This window comes from Oryzias latipes, chromosome 23, assembly GCF_053564925.1.
Source record: "Oryzias latipes strain Hd-rR chromosome 23, Olatipes_Hd-rR_3.1".
Classification (NCBI taxonomy): Eukaryota; Metazoa; Chordata; class Actinopteri; order Beloniformes; family Adrianichthyidae; genus Oryzias; species Oryzias latipes.
Window position 1 is genome coordinate 26,238,662 of NC_136259.1, and position 15,294 is coordinate 26,253,955.

Genomic DNA, 15,294 nt, shown 5'->3' on the forward strand with positions numbered 1-15,294 from the left:
TTCTACAGTCTGAACTAGATCACTGATTGGCTAACTGGCTCACTGATCTGTTGTTCTGGTCAACGTCACCAATATCTTTAGTGTTTTTAGTATCCAAACGTCCATGCCTATAACACAGAGCACAATTCTCACGGGTTCTGCTTTGGTGGAACCGCGGTTCTCCAGGTACTAGAGAACACTGTGACAGGACAACTCAGGAAAGCACCTTCATTGACGGTGGGTCTGGATATGTAACAGGAAATAAACATAGGAGGGGACAGACGGCCAGCTTTCCACTCAGTTCAACATTTAGAGAATCTGGATCATTTTTTCTGTTCATACTGTAAACGTGACGCCGGCCCCTCCCACGGAGCAACGGGAAGAGGACAGTGCAGCCAGGAATAGATCAGGGACGGGAAAAGAAGAACTCGAGGAGTCCAGAAGACAGAAAAAGACCAAAAACGTTTAGTCAAACAAACAAAAAGAGAAACTGATCCTCATCGGTGCTGACAGAGAAGACTCACCGGGAAAATATTCATGAAAATACGATATTTGAAATTCTGCCTGTCAGATCTGATCTGATCTGATCTGGTCCAATCTGATCTGATCTGATCCGATCTGGTCCAATCTGGTCCAGTCCGGTCTGGTGATTTTCTGTATCATGGTTGTGACATCATCACTGTTATTGATCACCAGGAAAGCTCCAGAGAAACAGCAAGTGAGGCCGGCTGTACCATGCCGCACCTTTAGGGGGCGCCCATTAGCCGACAGCTGCCTGTAGCTGCCATCCTTCCAGACAGAGAAAAACTGCTGAGTCAGGATTTTGGTCCACGGACCATCTTCATCTCCATGAGACGTCAAACTTCAAGACAGGAACAAAACAGTGACAGGAGGAGGGAGAACAACATTTACACACAAAAAGGTTGGAGGGAAATTGTTGTTATGATTTAATTCAAGTTAACAGATTTTAACAAATAAAAACTTTGATAGATTCGTCCGCGTTTTTGAAGCAGCAGAACCTTTTGGGTGCCTGAAGGCCTCAGATCCTCCTTCTGCCTGAGAGTCGGAGACCTCCATCAGTTGAACACCAATCAATGACCTAAGCAGGGTGGGGTAGCGGTCAGCACTCGCCTCACAGTGGGAAGGTTCAAATCCCAGCGGGGTTCTTTCAGTAGCTGCGTTTACATGAGCAAAAGTAATCGGAAAGAACGCCTGATCGGAAAGAAAATGCGTCATGTAAACGCGCCGTTCGGAATACTCTGCCCCGGTCAGACTCGTTCGGATCAGAATTTCTTTCCGATGGAGATAGGTGAGTCATACCGATCGTTTATCCGATCGTGGAGCAGGTAAACGGTCATTCCGATCGTGTGTCACTACTGCTCTGGGTTACGTCACGCATAGACGGAGAAAGCTTTGGAGCTCAGACGGGACCGACCAGCTGCTCTGCGGACGCCCCGTGAAAAGCGCCGCTCCGCTCTCGCCACGCTGGCTCTCGCCTCTCTTACACCCCTCACGAGGGAGATGCGGGGCAGGAGCGCTTGCCCCCCGACGCTCACTCGGTCCACTGGCAGGATGCTTGTTCGGTGTGCGTTTTGTTGTTTTGTTATGTGCGTGAGAATTCAGACTGCGGGCCGTCCCGCTGCTCTGGGTTAGCGGCTGCAGGACCTGGGAGGAACCGCCAGCTCACGCTGCGAGTTTGGGGAAGCAGAAATAAATGTCGCTCAGTCCTTAGAAACTGTTGGATTTGTGTTTCCAGTTGTGTCCCGACAAAATAAAGGCTGATGTTATTCCCAGACATTTACGTGCAGCCAAGATGCAGACTGCAGCGTTTCATGGTTCTGATTAATATGATAAATAATGATAAATAAAACGATGAGCGAACAGGCGCTTCATAATATTCATGACATTAATAAAAGCACGTTTGGAAGATCGTCTCGTATGTTACTGAGCTGCTGCATAAAATAAATGTCTGTGGCAGCGGTTTGTTTAGAACGGGACCTACTTCCTCATCCGGGTGATTTTACACGACTGCGCATGCCCAAATGACTTATTCTGACCGAAAGTGTGAGCCATGGGAACGTTTGTTCTGATCGGAAAAAGGTTTTCTGATCCCACGTGCACGGGTGAATTTTAACCCGACCATTGATCCCATCAAGATATTCTGCCCATGTAACCGCGGCTACTGTGGACTTTGCATGTTCTCCTGGTTCCTGTGTGGGCGTTCTCTGGCATCCTCCTGCAGCCCAGGAGAAGGAATCTTTGGTGGTTTGGTACCGTGGACAGGTAGATGTGTGTTTGTTTCCCTGCAACAGACCGGTGACCCGTCCAGCGTGAACCCTGCCTGCCCCCAACGGGACAATGGTCATGGTAAATGTTCTATGGAGGTAAGCAGACGGAGATGTTTGGAGACGTTGAGAGGAGGAACGGTGAAGATGTTGGAGCTACCATGAAAGAGGAGGACCAAAGAGGTTCGTGGATGAGGGATTGGAGCAAAAGGGAGGAGGCTGCAGAGGAGAAGGTTGGATGGAGGCAGATGATTGGCTGAGGCGCCCCCTAGAGGCCGCAGCTGGAAGACCACAGAGAAGAAAATGTTAGTCATCAGTGACTCTTATGGTTCAGACTCAACACAGCTTTATCTGCGTGCACGTTCACGTGCGCGTCACACCCTGATGTGGCAGAGGAGACCCCCCCCCGCTCTACAGCCAGCCCCTTTAATACCCTTGCTTATGCGCTGGCAGGGGGAGGGATGGGGGGAGGTTCGAGGGATTTGGACAGCTGTCAATTAAAAATCCCTCGACACAGGAAGACTCCGCCTCTCCTGCTCAACGGCACTCCTGACACGTCACTGGCAACCCCCACAACCACCCCTCCCCCACACACTTGTGTTTGCACAGCTCAGGCTGCTGTTATTATTGCTCTACGGCTGTAATCCCCCCCCCCCCCCCCCATCAGCCGTGGTTGAGTAATTGTAAATTTAGTAGACTGTGAGCGCGTGCACGAGCTCATGCACGGGCGTGTCCACAAGCCTGCGCGCATATGCTAACGTCCTGTATTGGGGGGGGGGGCAGTGTTTGGGTCATTTTCTTTAAGGACAGTCAATGAAAAAAATGTTCTTCAGGCCTGAAACCTGCAGCTGGTCTAGACTCTGAGTTTCAGAAGACAAGGATGACGATAAGAAGAACATCTGGAAAACATCAGAGGAACATCTGAAAATCATCAGAGGAACATCTGGAGAACATCAGAGGAACATCTGGAGAACATCAGAGGAACATCTGAGGAACATCAGAGGAACCTCTGAAAATCATCAGAGGGACCTCTGAAAATCATCAGAGGAACATCTGAAGAACATCAGAGGAAAATCTGAAGAACATCAGAGGAACATCTGAAGAACATCAGAGGAACATCTGAAGAACATCAGAGGAACATCTGGAGAACATCAGAGGAACCTCTGAAAATCATCAGAGGAAAATCTGAAGAACATCAGAGGAACATCTGAAGAACATCAGAGGAACATCTGAAGAACATCAGAGGAACATCTGGAGAAGATCAGAGGAACCTCTGAAAATCATCAGAGGAACATCTGAAGAACATAAGAGGAACCTCTAAAAATCATCAGAGGAACATCTGAAGAACATCAGAGGAACATCTGGAGAACATCAGAGGAACATCTGAAGAACATCAGAGGAACATCTGAAAATCATCAGAGGAACATCTGAAGAACATCAGAGGAACATCTGGAGAACATCAGAGGAACACCTGGAGAACATCAGAGGAACCTCTGAAAATCATCAGAGGAACATCTGAAGAACATAAGAGGAACCTCTGAAAATCATCAGAGGAACATCTGAAGAACATCAGAGGAACATCTAGAGAACATCAGAGGAACATCTGGAGAACATCAGAGGAACATTTGGGGAACAACAGAGGAACATCTGGAGAACACTAGAGGAACATCTGGAGAACATCAGAGGAACATCTGGAGAACATCAGAGGAACATCTGAAAATCATCAGAGGAACATCTGAAGAACATCAGAGGAACATCTGGAGAACATCAGAGGAACATCTGAAGAACATCAGAGGAACCTCTGAAAATCATCAGAGGAACATCTGAAGAATATCAGAGGAACCTCTGAAAATCATCAGAGGAACATCTGAAGAACATCAGAGGAACCTCTGAAAATCATCAGAGGAACATCTGAAGAACATCAGAGGAACATCTGGAGAACATCAGAGGAACATCTAAAGAACATCAGAAGAACCTCTGAAAATCATCAGAGGAACATCTGGAGAACATCAGAGGAACATCTGGAGAACATAGGAGGAACATCTGGAGAACACCAGAGGAACATCTGGAGAACACTAGAGGAACATCTGGAGAACATCAGAAGAACCTCTGAAAATCATCAGAGGAACATCTGGAGAACATCAGAGGAACATCTGGAGAACATAGGAGGAACATCTGGAGAACACCAGAGGAACATCTGGAGAACACTAGAGGAACATCTGGAGAACATCAGAAGAACCTCTGAAAATCATCAGAGGAACATCTGGAGAACATCAGAGGAACATCTGGAGAACATAGGAGGAACATCTGAAGAACATCAGAGGAACATCTGGAGAACATAGGAGGAACATCTGGAGAACATCAGAGGAACATCTGGAGAACACTAGAGGAACATCTGGAGAACATCAGAGGAACATTTGGAGAACACCAGAGGAACATCTGGAGAACACTAGAGGAACATCTGGAGAACATCAGAGGAACATCTGGAGAACATCGGGGGAACATCTGAAGAACATCAGAGGAACCTCTGAAAATCATCAGAGGAACATCTGAAGAACATCAGAGGAACATCTGGAGAACATCAGAGGAACATCTGAAGAACATCAGAAGAACCTCTGAAAATCATCAGAGGAACATCTGGAGAACATCAGAGGTACATCTGGAGAACATAGGAGGAACATCTGAAGAACATCAGAGGAACATCTGGAGAACATAGGAGGAACATCTGGAGAACACCAGAGGAACATCTGGAGAACATCAGAGGAACATCTGGAGAACATCAGAGGAACATCTGGAGAACACTAGAGGAACATCTGGAGAACACTAGAGGAACATCTGGAGAACATCAGGGGAACATCTGAAAATCAACAGAGGAATATCTGAAAAATATCAGGAGAACATCTGGAAAACACCAGAAGAACACCTGGAGAACATTAGAAGAACATGAAACCGCATTGAACACGCAGCAGGTGTGAACACAGCGTCATCAGACCTGCGTGGCACAGGTGGCTCCTCCCACGCTCCAGCACCTTTGGCGTCCTCATGCGTGTTCCGCCTTGCTGGCCCACACGTGCACACGGTGATCCGCGTGCACGTGCTGAACTGTGGGAAACGGTCACTTTAAGCGCGTGTCCGTGGTTCCTCTGCGCTTTGTTTCTGCTGTCAGTACTCCTTAAACTCACCCTCCCCCCCCTCCGCTCAGTCAGCCGTGCTGCACACGGATGAAAACATGCATGCCTCGCCACCGCGCGCACGAGCACGGTCACGCCTCGCGCAGACACATGTCGGAAACGTCCACCCCCCCCAGGTATTTGACTCACGCCTACTGTCAGTGCCGGTCGCCTCCTCGGACGCCAGATCTCACGCTCTCACCGCAGCACACGCAGGAACGCACATGCACACACGCAGACACGCGCACGCACGTACATGCACACACAGGAAGGTCTTCAGGAACATCTTCAGTGCTCCGTGAATGAAACTACGACCTTCAACCAAACTTTGTTTTCAGGCTCACCTGGGGGGGGGGGGGGGGGTATACCTCATGGATTCATATTTAGGTGAGAACGTGTTTTGATGACCCATTAGAACCGGAACAGACCGAGAGCTAACTCCGTGACTTAGGGGGTGGGGGGGGCCTGGTCGTCGCTGCTCCTTGCCCTTCTGCCGTGGGCCGGGGTGGGGGTCGGGGCCTCCGGGGCCTGGCGGGGGTTGTTGGGGGCTCCGTTGGTCGGGGGATCAGGTCCGGCGCCTGGGTTGGGCGGGCTGGGGCGCTGCGTGGTCCTTTGGGCTTGGGTGTGGGGGTGCGTGGTGGGGGGGCGGGGTGGTGGTCTGGCTTGGCTTGGGGGGGTGGTCCCTTTGCCTGTGCTGGGGGGGGTTGGCGGGGGGTGCTGCTCGGGGGGGGGGGGGGGGGGCAGCGGCGCTGGATGGGCTTCCCATCTACGCCTGGGGCTGGGATCGGCCCTTCCCTGGCTCTGGGGCGGGACAGGACAACCCTCTTGGGGCCCCCGGTCGCTCTGGGTGTCCTCCGCTTCGGCTGCGGGGTCTGGGGGGGGTGGGGTGGGGGGTCTTGTCGGCCCTGACCTGTGGGGGGGTCCACTATTGGTACGGGGCAGGGGGGGTTGACGGGTCGGGGTCTCCGCTGAGGCCATCGGCGGATTCCCCGGCCGGTTGGCTGCCTCGGTCCCGTCGAGGCCTGACCAGAGCTCTTCTAGGGCCGGCGTTTGGGGGTGGGGGCCTGGGCTTTCTCCGGGGGGGGGCCGGCGCTTTCTGGCTCCTCTCTCTCTGTGTGGGGGGGGTGGTGTTGGGCCTGGGGTGTCGGCGCCTCCGGGGGTGGGGCCCCTGGGCTGCGTGGGCCTGGTCCCCTTGCTGGGGGGGGGGGGGGGGCGGGGGACAGCTGTTTGACCACCGGGGGACAGTCTATCAGCTGTCCCCAACTTACCCCCTTCCTCATATAACCTCATAATAGGGTGAGGGGGTGGGGGGCTTAGCCTGCGATGAGCCTTGGGGGGGGGTTTACTAGGCAGTGGCCCCCCTCCTATGGTTGCCGTATGGAGTGGGCCCCCCCTCTTTCGGTTTTATTTGCACCTTAGACATGTAGGGCCCTTGGTAGGGGGGGTGCTTGGACATCACTGCCAGCAAGCAGCGGATGTCCTCCTAGCACCCTACCCGCCAATTTTAACCGCACCTTAGACATTTAGGGCCCCTTGGTGGGGAGGGTGAGGGGACGTCACTGTGAGTAATCAGGAGATGTCCCCTTAGTGCCCTACCCGCCAATTTTAACTGCACCCCCCTTAGTACACACACCCCTCCCCCCTCAATATATACATCCCAACATAAACACACACACATGCACACACACACCATCTCAAACACACATACACGCACACACAATTTGCAAGGAAGGTGGGACCTGGGTCCGTCTGTCCCCTGCCTCTTCCCTGGTGGGGGGTGCGGGCCCCTTTGCAACGGCGGCCGTGTCCCCGGGGTGCCGGCTTCCTGGGCCCGGCGGTGCTCTCTCCGCGCGGTGGGGGAGTTCACATTACATCTGAGCCGGGGGTGTCTGGTCCCTGGGGGGTGGGTTCTGGTCCTTGCTCCTGAGTGCTGGGCCCCGCCAAATTTCCAACTGTGGCCGAGCCTGGTCGGGCCATATTTATAACACCCCTTGTGGGCCCTCTTTTTTTTCCCCGGGGTTCCCCCCTCCTGGGCGGGGGCGGCGGGCCCCCTACCTCGCTCCTCCCTGGACCAACCGTGGGCCGGGCGGATGGCTGCCTGGAGTGCGGAGCGGGTCTCCCTTGGGGGGTCCTGGCTCGTACCTGGGGTTGGGGCGGGGGGATGCCCGGAACTCCTGGGTGGTGGTGGGGTGCTCGTCTGGGGCTGTGGGCGTCCTTCTCCGGTGGGGCTCTGCGTTGGGTTCTCCCGGCGCGGCGGGGGGGCTGCTCTCCTGGTTGGGCTGGGGCGGCGCTCTATTTCCCTCCGTGCTTCCCTGGCCTCTGGCTCTGGGGGCCTTGCGCAGCCCTGCTGGCCCTGGCCTGGGTGGCGGGCTTGGTCGCCCGGGCGGCGGTTGTTCCCTGCCGATTCCCGTGTGGCGTTGGGGGGATTCCGGCTGCCGCTGCTGCTGCGGTGGGGGTCTTGGGGTGGGGATGGCTGGGCACTCTTCCTCCTTCTTTTCACGTTCCACCATCCATTTTAGAAGAACATAAAACCTCACCTGAGCACAGGTGTTAGCTCACCTTTGCACTAAAAGCTTGCATGACTGAATGACCGAAATATTTCACACTAGTTGGTTTTAAGGCATAAGTATGCGTGTGTGAACACTATCTGTTTTGTGTACATGTCGACAGGTGGACATTTTTGCAGCTAGCAGGTGTGTTTATAACATTTGAGTGTGTGTGTGGACGGGCTCCGCCCTTTTTGTACTGCATTTGAACCTTATCATAATGATTAACAACCAGTAAACTTGTTGCTTTATGCTGCTTCATGGTCTTATCCCCCTTCCCCTCCTATTATCACCCCCTACCCCCCCTCTCTCTAACGTCCCTCTCTCTTCTTCCCCTCTTTCCTTTTCCGTCCGGTCCAACACCAAAGATTTTCAGACATGATTGAAATTAATAAAGTTTGGCCTCAATTACAAAAGGGGTTTATTCAGACATACCTTTGGTTTGTCAGAAGATTAATAACCCCTCTTGTTAAAGCAAAATATGTCCAACCCAAGAGGCCCTCAGCTCTTGTCTGTCTGCCCAGCTGTTGGACAGGACAAGTTAAAAAAAAAAAAAAAAAGAACCGGAACAGACCCCCCTCTCTGACATCATCCACACCTCAAAAGGTTGTGTTTCAGCTCAGAAGGCAGAGATGTTGGGAATTCTGTGAATCTTCATCATCGTCATCATCACCTCCTGAAGAAGAAAAACAACTTCTGTCAGCCTGACGAGCAGCTGGGGGGGGGGGGGGGGGCTGCATTTCTGTTGTGTTTCTTTGGTCTCCTCACATCTGGGTGCTTAGAAGCTGCAGGAGGAAGAGGAGGATTTCTGCTGGTTCTGACTCTTCATCAGCAGAAGCCGATGCTGCTTCATCATCATCTTCATCTGCAGCTCATCTTCAGGAAAGCCCGTCGTCTCCTGCAGCAGTCCTGTAATCAGAGAGCTCGTTTGCTGAGCAGCGGTTGTTAGGGATGCTGGTTGTTAGTGGTTACCTGTCGTCATGGTTACCGTTTCCCTCGGAGGCTGCCACAGAGCCCTGGAGCAGCACAGAGTGAGACCGGGTGCAGACGCTTCAGCTCTGCCGGTGTCACTCAAACTTCCCGTGAACTTTATGCCCACAGAAAGCTGAAGTGGGAGCACCGCTCTCTGATTGGTGGAAAGGTCGTCTCACCTGGACTGATGGAAACGCTGCTGCAGCTTCTCCGCCCACAGAAGCAAACCTTTCTTCACTCCACAGATGCTGAGTGATGGAGAGCCCCCCCCCCCACGCTCTGATCGGTTTGGCCCACCTCATCAAAAACCTGACAGCCATTTAACTGATTAGCCCCGCCCACAAATGCATTCCCTGAGGAAAGCGAAAGGTTGAAAGTTTGGCGCCTGGCCTGTCATCCTCTTCTTCACGACTAACAGAGCCAGATTCTGAACCACCTGAACGACCCATAGCTCCTCCCACACATGCAGGAGGCGAGGCGTCTCCTCTGCGCTCCTGTTTTTTCACGTTTCCCAAACGTTCTTCTGCTTTTCCGTGAAGCTGCTAGACAGGGTCGATCTCCTCCCAGCCGTCACGTCTCCATCACTTTGAGGAGCAGCAGGCCCCTCTGCACCTCCTCCGCTGCAGCTCCTCCTCGGCTCGGCTCCAGCAGACATCCGCTGGTTGTTGACAAACGGCTCTGTGCTCGGAAATGTTCTTCTTGGACTTTTCATTTTGAAAATGTACCGGCCAAAAGTTCCATTTGATTTATTTGGATGAATGAAGTGGTTCCATCTTAGGATGACATCATCTGCAAAGGTACAAACTGAGACTTACGGTTCACTCTGACCAAATCTTGGTTTTTGGGTCATGGTTTTGTTTTGTTTTGATATCTGATTTGAATTTTACAAAAAAAAAACACAAAAAACTACAAATTCAGAAAAATCCTTTTTTCTATTTGCTGAAAACAGAAAATACTAATGAAGGAAATGGTTCAGTTGCTTTTGCTGAGCCTTCTGTGACATCATCAAACTACATATTCTATTTATCACAACAGGTGTTTTATATTTCATCGTGAACATGTGCAAACATATGCAGTGCAGATGAGACGATCCTGTTTTCCCCACGGCTCGGTCCCATGGTGAAACGTACGGTTGGGTTTTAAACCCGGAATCGTTGGATCGCCATTGGAACCCAAAGGAGACATGAAGGTTTTGGTCTGACCAGCTCCAAGAAGCCAATCAGACTGAGGGTCCGATTGGACGGCCACTGATCTGTTCACATCCTGACCTTCACAACTTTGTCTCTTCTAAACCCGGTGATTCTGTTTCTGGGTCATTGGGTTGCTGGAGCCTATCCCAGCTGGTCTAAAGCGGGGCGGGGTTCTCTGCAGAGCCACACTTGGAGCAGTCTAGACTGCAAGAGGAACCAGGAGAACCTCCAAACTCCACACAGGATGAACTCGACTGGGATTTGAACCAGCGCCTTTTTACTGTGAGGCAGAGTGCTAACCGCTGCACCACCATACAACCAATGATGAGACAAAACATTTTCAGAGAAAACTGCTTGTTTCTGTAAAAATATCAGAAATGTTTCAGCCCCCCCACCCCCCCTCCAAAATAACCCTCTTTGGGATCAGACCTGCCGCCGCCTCGTCGGGGGCGGAGCGTCTCCTCTGAGCCGGTTCTCTGAGTTCTCCTCCCGGGTTTCTGGTCTGCGTGACGCTGGGCTTCAGAAGCTCCTAACAGGTGTATCGGCGCGTGAAATCGCGGCGCTGCCAGCAGCCAGTCACACGGCGGGATGGTTGCTGTTGTGGGTGTGGGGGGGGGCTGTAATCCGGCGGGGAGATGCTCGCCGTTCTTATCGGGATGAGACTGCAGCACTAGATAAGGAGCAGGATAAATATAGAGCTCGCGCTTTTTTCTCTAATCCAGCCTCGGGGCAAAGAAACTAACCTTTAAAATAGGTCAGCTCCTCCGCCTCCAACAAACGCCGGCCCAGCGCTGCGTCCTTTGAGCAAGGCATCAGGCCTGTCTGTGATCTGGACATTCACTTTGAAGGTCGCGACCCCACTGATGATGGGCAGGATGCTGTGAAACCGGAATGTCCCGTCTAACGGTCGGTGGTTCTCTCTCTGAGTCTGTTGGGGTTTTACTGACAGGAAGAAAAAAATCAAAACCGAGAAAACTTCTGATGAAGGTTTGATGGAAATCCCACCAAAATCCGAGTAAAGAACTGTTATTATTAATAATATTATCATTGTTATTATTAACTCCATATTTATTATTATCTGAAGGACATCAAAGCTGTTTGTATCTAAAGAGAAAAACATACATAAAGTATTGAAATAATGTTCTAATTTATTTGAGTAGAAAAATAGTTCAAATGTTATTTTTATTTCTTCTTTAACCCTTGTGCTATCTTAGATCAGAGTTTTTCTACCTTTTCTGAGCCACGGCACACTTTAACCTTGACAAATATCCCGCGGCACACCAGCATCCAAAAAAAAATAAAGCAGAAACTCACAGTCTGTGTTGATCAACAGCCCCCCCCCACAAACTCACGTGCATTTTTCTGATAATTGTGGCAGAAAAAGCTGGAAGTTGCAGCTGTTTTTTCTGAAAGACGAGATCAAAGTTAAGTTAGAAAATTTACAAACTGTTTGTTCGTTGTGGTTTCAAGACGTTTAACAAGGACGACTCATTGTACGCTGAGGCACTGTCACTTTAACCCAATGCATCATGGGAGATGTAGTGATGTCAGACTGACTCTCTTCTCTGAGCTTCATTGTTTTGTTCTCTTGTTCCACGGTCTGACACCAGATTCTGTGGAAAGCTACACCGATAAAGACGAGCTTTAGCTGGTATTTCTGTTAGAACTGAGAGACTTTATGAGCAGAATCAGAACAAGGAAGTGAAGACTTTAACCACTTCTGATTGGTCAGACTGATGACGTGTGATTGAGAATCCAAGAATGATTGGTGGAGACAGTTAAAGGGGCGGGACTTTTCCTAAAACAGCTGAATCGCGGTACCGTCATTTTTATCAAAATGTCTTTAATACAATCAAATAAATACAAAGAAAAATTAAATTTATGATCTTTCATATTCCTAACTACTCAGTGTTTTATCAGGGCCTGTTTGGATGAACACAGAGATGAAATCCTGCAGATGGGAAATGTTTTTAGATCAGTTAATGAGGGTCATTTCCCACGGCACACTGGTTGAAAAACACTGTCTTAGATGACCCCCCCCCCCTTGCATTGACGTGTTCCCCCTACCATGACAAAGGTGGATAAAGGTAGAAAGATTTCATGTAATCCATGGACACCAGTGAAGATCACAAATCATTGAAGAAAAAAGGTTCAGAGCACTGTCTAGTGGGTCTAGATGACCCAACACCCAACGTTAGAGTGCCTAGGATAGCACAAGGGTTAACCTGCTTGTTAGCATTTTAGTGGGGAAAGTGACCTTGTTGCTGGTTCAATTCCTGGACTGGCAGGTTTTCTAAGGTTGGGCCAGCCGTGGTGCAGCGGTAGGGCGGTCGACCCATAATAGTAGGTTCGATTCCTGCCTTGTACACCCATGTGTCGATGTGTCCTTGGGCAAGACACCGAACTTGCCTCTGGTGGGAGGTTGGTGCCAGTGTTCAGCAGCGGAGCCGCCACCAGTGTGTGACTGGGTGTGTGACTGTGTGTGTGTGTGTGATTGTGTGTGTGACTGTGTGAGTGAATGTGTGTGTGGATGTGTGTTTGAATGTAAAGCGCTTTGGGCCTTGTGGGTACCAAAGCGCTATATAAGTATATAAGTATACACCATTTACCATTACCATAAGTGGGCAGGGCTGTGGACTGCACATAACTGATGGGGGCGTGGCCTGTGGTTCTAATGTGTACTCCTCACCATCTTCATGATGAAGATTGACTTTTATCAGAAAACAGCCTGTTCCTGCTGTAAAACTGAAGTATTTAGCTAAGAGCAGAAGGACAATGGTTTGCTTATGCAATACGCCGCCTGGTGGTGGATTGGTGAACTCAACTGGTTTTAGCTGGTTTCATTTTTGAAGGGATTTTCTAAAAAGCTGTCCTTTTGATAATGCAGAGCTCTGGAGTTTTTTCCAACCACAGTATGCCTGTTGTGGTGTCCTTGAGCAAGGCACCTAGTGGGTTTCACGCCGGCGGCAGCACGTATCGCGATGGTTCATTTGGTGAGAATGGTATGGATTCAAAATGTTGTCAGGTCGATATTTCTTGAATTATTTCTGAGCGTCCTTCAGTGTCTGACTCCTGTTTTCCACTTCAACCTCCAACCTCTAGGTGGCAGCAGAGAACATGGAGCCTCTTTAAATAGCTCTATACCACAAAACAACAGGAAGACCTCAGCTAGAAGCAGCTTTTTTCGTTGTCATGAGACATGAACTACTTAGTTTTTACTTGGGATGGGAACTGAACTGTAACTCTGAGCCATGTTGCTGCCAGAATCGCATGAAAACACGGATTGTGGTTCTTTGTAGCTCAGATCAGAACCAGTGAAGCTCTGCAGCTGCATAGCGGCTAATAGGCTGATGCAAAGCAGGCCAAAGTTCTGCAGAACCTCCCAGCAATAGATTGTAGTTCTGGTGGATCAGAGTGATGTGAACAACGCTCTAGAAAAAGGCCATCGTTGTGGCGATGAGCGGTAAAGTCCGTGTTTACTTACATGTATGAAAGTGGAAAGTGGAGCTGCAGCTGCAGAGCAGACGGTCATGGAAACGAAGCATCTCCTTCATCCTGTCATGCTGCCTCATCATCACACTTTATTGTTACTGGATAGAATTAGTGTTTTTATTTTCTTCATTATTTTTGAAGCACCATTCAGACTCCTGGAATGTTTCTAAGTACTGGGGAAGCAACATTATAGCTGGAAATAAACACTTTATTAACTTAATCATACTTTTACAACCTTATTGGTTAAGACCAATAAATTCATTAATTTTTTTATTCATACAGTGAAATATATTTTGTTGTGGAAATCAGACAATGTTGACTGTTCCATTTCTATATCTTAAGTAACCAAAATAAAAGTACTATGAATTTGCCGGGGTAAAAGCAGCTTCTATACAGTGGTGGACAAAATTGTTGGTACCCCTCAGTTAAAGAAAGAAAGTCCACAAAAAACAAACTAGTGAAATATGGCTGGACAAAAATGATGGTACGTCCATAAAAGACTGAACTAATAGCCCAGGGGGTCATGATGAACTCAGGTATGTCCTTTGATTGACATCACAGCTGTTTTCAAACCCACAATCAGTCTGTCTGCCTATTTAAAGGGAGACAAATAGTGAAAAGGTGTGAACCAGACTGAACATGGACAACAGAAAGCCATGGAGAGAATTGTCCCAGGACATTAGAAACACAATTATAGACAAACATGGTAAAGGTAAAGGCTATAAAACCATCTCTAAGCAGCTTGAAGTTCCTGTGAGCACAGTGGCACATATTATTCAGAAGTTTAAGACCCACGGGACAGTAGCCAACCTCCCTTGGCGATGGAAGAGGAACATTGATGACAAATTGAGGAGACGGATAGTTGGAACTGTCTCCAAAGAGCCCAGAACAACCTCCAAAGACATTAAAGGTGAACTCCTAGATCAAGGTACATCAGTGTCAGATCGCACCATTCGTGGTTGTTTGAGTGGACTTTGTGGGAGACGACCAAGGAGGACACCACTGTTGAAAGCAAACCATCAAAAAGCCAGACTAGAATTTGCAAAAATGCATGTAGACAAGCCACAAAGCTTCTGGGAAAATGTCCTTTGGACAGATGAGACCAAACTGGAGCTTTTTGGTAAGAAACATCAGCTCTATGTTGGTTGACTCAAAAATGAAGCATCCAACCAAAAGAACACTGTCCCTACTGTGAAACATGGAGGAGGCTCAGTTCTGTTTTGGGGCTGCTTTGCTGCATCTGCCACAGGATGTCTTGAAGTTGTGAAGGTCAAATGAGATCTCCAGATTATCAAGGCATTCTGGGTAGAAATGTGCTGCCTAGTGTCAGAAAGCTTGGTCTCAGTCGCAGGTCATGGGTCTTCCAACAGGACAACCATCCAAAACACACAGCCAGAAACCCCCAAGAATGGCTCAGAGAAAAGCGTTGGACTATTCTGAAGTGGATTCTATGAGCCCAGATCTGAATCCCATTGAACATCAGTGGAAGGAGCTGAAACATGCTATTTGGAGAACCGTCAAACCTGAGACAACTGGAGCAGTTTGCTCATGAGGAGGGGGCCAGAATACCTGTGGACAGGTGCAGAAGGCTCATTGACAAATACAGAAACCGTTTAGTTGCAGTGATTGTCTCAAAAGGTTGTGCAACAAAATATGAAGT

General features: G+C 49.5%; 1 long non-coding RNA gene across 1 annotated transcript; it reads right to left on the minus strand.

Moving 5' to 3' along the window:
- Window positions 1-902: 902 nt before the first annotated feature.
- On the minus strand, window positions 903-3,422 carry LOC144989524 (uncharacterized). The gene is made up of 2 exons (XR_013653767.1): window positions 2,425-3,422; window positions 903-2,355 (listed from the first exon to the last, which is right to left on the minus strand). It is a non-coding gene; the product is annotated as an uncharacterized LOC144989524 (long non-coding RNA).
- Window positions 3,423-15,294: the final 11,872 nt, after the last annotated feature.